The following is a 6,018-nucleotide window of genomic DNA, read 5'->3' on the forward strand; positions in this document are numbered from 1 at the left end:
TGAAATCAGGAAATGTGAGTCCTCCAGTTTTGTTCTTCTTTTTCAAGATTGTTTTGGCTATTTGGGACACCTTGAAATTCCATCTGAATTTTGGGATGAGTTTTTCTATTCCTGCAAAAAACTTCTTTGGGATTTTGATAGGGACTGCATTGAAACTGTAGATTACTTTGTGTAGTATTGGCATCTTAGCAATATTAAATCTTTCAATCCATGAACATGGGGTGTGTTTCCATTTATTTATGCTTTCTTTAATTTCTTTCAACAATGATTTGTAGTTCTCATTGCACAAGTCTTTCACCTCCTTGCTTAAGTTCATTCCTAAATATTTTATTCCTTTTCATGCTATTGTACATGAAATTCTTTTTGTGATTTCCTTTTCAGATTGTTCATTGTTAGTGTATAGAAATGCAATTGATTTTTGTGTGTTGACTGTATCCTCTACTTTTCTGAATTCACTTATTAGTTCTAACAGGTTTTTGGTGGAATCTTTAGGGTTTTCTACATATAAGATCATATCATCTACAAAATATATAATTTCAGTTCTTCCTTTCCAATTTAGATGCCTTTTATTTCTTTTTCTTGCCTAACTTCTCTAGCTAGAATTTCTAGTCCTATATTGAATAGAAATGGCAAAAGCAGGCATTATTTCTTGTTTCTGGTCTTAAAGAAAAAGATTTCAGTCTTTCACCACTGAACATGATGTTCACTATGGGTTTTTTTTTTCTTCATTTACGATTTTTATTATGTTGAGATAATTTTCTTCCATTCCTGGTTTGTTGATTGTTTTTATCATGAAAAGATGTTGTGTTTTGTCAAATGCTTTTTCAGCAACAATTAAGATGATCATGTGATTTTTTTCCCTTCGTTCTGTTAATGTAGTGTATTACATTTGATTGATTTTCGCATGTGGAATCATCCTTGCATTCAGGAGTAATCCCGCTTGGTCATGGTGAATAATGCTTATAATATGTTTCCAGATTTGGTTTGCTAGTATTTTGTTGAGGATATTTGCATCAACATTCATAAGGGATGTTGATCTGTAGTTTTCTTTTCTTGCAGTGTCTTTATCTGGCATTCGTATAGGGGTAATGCTGGTTTTATAGAATGAGTTAGGAAGTATTCTCTCCTCTTTGATATTTTGGTAAAGTTGGAGACTGATTGGTGTTAGTACTTCTTTCAATATTTGATGAATTCACCAGTGAAGCCACCAGGTCTAGGGCTTTTCTTTGTTGGGAGATTTTTGATTACTGATTCAATCTCCTTACTAGTATAGGTCCATTTAGATTTTCTATTTCTTTGTGATTTAGTCTTGGCAGATTTTGTGTTTCTAGGAATTTGTCTGTTTCATCTGGTTTATCAGATATTTTGGTATACAATTGTTCATGGTACTTTCTTATAATCTTTTTAGTTCTGTACAATCAGTAACAATGTCCCAACTTTCATTTCTGATTTTAATAATTTGAATCTCCTTTTTGTTTAGTCCATCTAGCTAAAGGTGTGTCAATTTTGTTGATCTTTTCAAAGAACCAACTTTTTGTTTCAATTGATTTTCTCTATTGTTTTTCTACTCTCCATTTTGTTTATTTTTTTCTTTGTGCTAGCTTTGGGCTCAGTTTGCTCTTTCTCTTCTAGTTCCTTAAGTTGTAAAGTTAGGTTGTTGATTTGAGATCTTTCTTCTTTTTCAAAGTAGGCATTTACAGTCAGAAATTTTACTCTGAGTACTGCTTTTGTTACATTCCATAAATTTTAGTATGTTTCATTTTTGTTTTTATTCATCTTTAAGTATTTTCTAATTTCTCTTTTGATTTCTCCTTTGACCAATTGTTTGTGTGTGTTGTTTAATTTCCACATTTTTGTAAATTTCCCAGTTTTTCTTCCATCATTGATTTCTAACTTCACCCTTTTGTGGGCAGCGAAAATACTTTGTATAATATCTGTCTTTTAAAGTTTATTCAGACTTGATTTTTGGCCTAACATAGAGTATATCTGGGAGAATGTACCATTTGCGCTTGAGAAGAATATGTATTCTGTGGTTGTTGGTTGGAGTGCTCTGTATATGTATGTTTGGTCTAGATGGCTTATTGTGTTTTTCAAGCCTTTTACTTTACTTATTTTCTGTCTTGTGATCTGTCTGTTATTGAAAATGGAGTATTGAATACTTCAACTATTACTGTAGAACTATTTCTCCCTTTAATTTTGTCAATTTTTGCTTCCTATATTTTGAGGGTCTGTCATTAGGTGTGTAAATGTTTTCAATTTTTCTATCTTCTTGTTGTTTTGAAACTTTTCTTAGTATATAATGTTCTTTTTTTTATCTCTTTTAACATTTTTGGATGTAAAGTCTGTTTTAGTATGGCCACCTCAGCTCTCTTTTGGTTCCTATTTGCATGGAATATCTTCTCTATGCTTTCACTTTCAGCCTATTTGTATCTTTGGATCTAAAGTGAGTCTCTTGTAGACAGCATATAATTAAATCATGTTCTTTATCCATTCTGCCAATCTTTATCTTTTGACTGTTTAATCAGTTTAATCCGTTTACACTTAAGGCAATTACTAATATGAAAGGACTTACTTCTGCCATTTTGTTGTTTGTTTTCTATATCCTTATTGGTTTTTTTGTTCCTCATTTTCTTCCTTACTGACTTCTTTTTGTTTACTTGATATTTTGTACTGAAATGTTTTGATTCCCTTATTTCTTTTTGCATATATTCTACCGATATTTTATTTGTGGTTATCATGAGAATTATACTTATCCTAAAGTTAGAACAACCTAATTTGAATTTATACCAACTTGTCTTCAATGGCACGTAAAAACTCTGTTCTTACACAGTTCTATGTTTCTCCTTTCTGTTACTGATGTCACAGATTACATCTTTATATATTGTGTGCCCCAAAACATAGATTCATAATTGTTTTTTAATGGAGTTATGTTTTAAATCATGTAGAAAATTAAAAGTGGAGTTACAAAACAAGTTACAATAATACATAGCTTTTATAATTATCCATGTATTTACCTTTACTAGATGTCGTTATTTCTTTATGCAACTTCAAGTTATTCACTACTTTCCTTTCATTTCAATTAGAAGTACTATCTATAGCAATTTTTGCAGCCTAGTGGTAATGAACTCCCTCTGTGTTTGTTTATCTGAGAATATCTTAATTTCTCCCTCATTTTTAAGGACAGTTTTGCTAGATATAGACTTCTCAGTTGATAGTTCTTTTCTTTCAACACTTGAATTTATCAACCCGTTGCCTGCTGGCCTCCAAGGCTTCTGATGAGAAACAGGCTGATAATCTTATTGAGGATCCCTTGTATGTGATCAGTGGCTTCTTTCTTGCCATTTTCAAGATATTAACTTTGTGTTTTGCTTTCAACAGTTTGATTAATGTGTCAGTGTAAGTAAAGTATCTGGCCCATAGTTTAGCTTGCTGTTCTTATGAAGTTATCAGTTTCTCCTTAATTTTTTGTCACCAAAGCCTTCATTGTTTTTGAGAGCGCCACTGGACTTGAACTTCCTCGCACTGTATTTCAAATAAAGTTAGTTCTTCTGGGAAAATCTTTAGAATTCTCTGTTCTTATGGACTGCCTCTCTCTCTGGGCAAACTTTCTGCACCACTGCTCTGGATCTAGGGATATAGACCCTCAGAGTAACACCCCAGTTTTAAGAGAAGGGTGCTGGGTAGGAGTGGCCTTGCCTCTGCTGGCATGGAACCTCCACCCAGTGAGTGATCTGGATGAAAGCTATTGAACGTCAGGTATTAGCTTGCCACACCTGGAGTGGAATCTCTACCCTATAAACTGGTTTTAGGTGGAGGAAGGGATTCCTTGTCCTTTTAGCTGTATTTTCTTGGTATTTAGCTCTGCAACATGGAGTTGGAAGATTGAGAAATGCAAGTGGCCTACTGTTCCCCAGGAGAAAATGTAAAGTAGGAGGGGCTGCACTTGCCTGGAGTGGAGCTTCCTTCACACTGAGCTGGAATTTGGGAAAAACAGAATGAGTTATGACTCAAGTACCACAGATTCTCATTGTTCTTACTGTGACTTAGTAGATCTTCTTGAATAAGTATTTCTTCATTTGCTATATGCCCTTAGGACAATTTGTACGAACTTTAAATGATTGTTTTAAAATAATTTCCACCAGTATGGTTGTTCTCTGGGGAGAGGACTGCAGAGGTCTTCATACCGCCATTCTAGAAGTAGTATCACCCAGATGTCTCTTGATAGAAATGCTAATGGTAAACATTGCTAATATTCGTTGAGTATTTTTTTAAGATTGACCCTGAGCTAACATCTGTTCTTTTCCTTCTCCCCAAAGCCCCCCTGTACATAGTTTTATATAGCTGTAGGTTCTTCTACTTGTGCTATGTGGGGCACCACCTCAACATGGCCTGATAAGCAGTGCTAGGTCCATGCCCAGGATCTGAACTGGCAAAACCCTGGGCCACCGAAGTGGAGCACGTGGACTTAACCACTCAGCCACTCGGCCAGCCGCTGTTCGGTATTGATTATGTTCCAGGAACTAGGCTGATTGTTTTACATAATTATCTCCTTGGGTCTTTCTTTGTCTTGTATATACTTTTTAGTTTATTGTTTCTTGCCTGTGTCCACTTGCTAGAATAAAACCTAGTGAAGGCTGGGATTTTAGCTGCTTTGTTTGTCTTTGGTTTCCTGAAAGTGTAACAGTGCTTGATATAGACTGCATTCTTATTGGTTGAATAAATTAATGGAAAACTAAATATATCATTAACTGAAGTAGGGTCTATTATTAGTTCCATTTTTAGAGGAGAAAATTGAGGCTTATGGAAGTTAAGTGACATACTCAAATTCACAGAGCTCCTAAGTGAAGTGCTTGGGATTGAGAAACCAATTTATCTAACTTCAAATCTTGGGCTTTTAACCACTATTATGTATGGTCAATGCCAATATAAGTGGCAGTCTCTTTGCTTAATATTTTATGTTTTTGCTGTCCGAAATGAGAAGCATTTTTCTTTTTTATTGTTACTTTATAGAAAATACTTAGTTGATGTACATTTGGCACTAACAGAAGAATGTAGAGATGGTACTGATAGAATAAGATGGAAGGAGGAGAGGGTATAATAAATGGATAAACGGCCCTCAGATATAAGTATTGTCATCCCATTTTTTTATCCTATAAAGTCCTGGATAGTATCTTTTTGGGTTAGTTTATGGCAACTTCCTTCAGCATGGTGAATTGGAGGTAATTATATAATTGTAGAGGGAAGGAGAAGTTTATTGTATGATGGACTGAGATATTTTGTTTTAGGGGCAGGGAGAATTTGTGAAGGGCTTATTACACACCTTTCAGGGTATCTCTGACTATTAGAAATTTCTTAGAAGACATTGTGTACAAGTTTTTGCTTCCATTATTTAAATCCACTAGGTCCTGACTATGCTACAATATTACTGGGGAAAAAAGTAACCGTAAATGAAAGGTATCGTCATTTTTTTTAAGGGATGATGAAAGCCAAGCAGAAATGACATTAATGTTGATATGGGGAAGAGATATATAAGAACATTCGGATAATTCATCTAAAGAGAAAAAAATCATCTTGCATCAATTACCTAAATGTTTCAGGTAAAATATTTTGTATTTTAATTTTTAATCAAATTAATTGAATTCTTCTGAACATTATGCAAATGAAGACAGACTATGGCTTTGCCCAAGAACGATCATCTTGTGAGCACTAAAATTGCTCATAGCCCAATGAAGACTCAGTGGCTGTAAATTTGTGTGTTTTTACTTTGGATAATTATGCAGCCAACATAATCATCTATTCACTTAGTGTCAGATAGCACAGATTGCCATCTTTTTCTGAGTAACACAGTAATGCTATGAAGTCATGCTCTACAGAAGGGATTTTTCTGGTGTTTAACTCCAAAAGCTATGTTCAGCCTCAAATTCTAAGGTTAAAATTTAGGTTCTTCGCTGTCCTTTTGGTTTTAAAATTAAAATGTGCTGAATCTGTGAAATCTAACACTCTTTGAGGTTTTTCTCC

This window comes from Equus przewalskii, chromosome 9 (assembly GCF_037783145.1).
Source record: "Equus przewalskii isolate Varuska chromosome 9, EquPr2, whole genome shotgun sequence".
NCBI classification, from domain to species: Eukaryota; Metazoa; Chordata; class Mammalia; order Perissodactyla; family Equidae; genus Equus; species Equus przewalskii.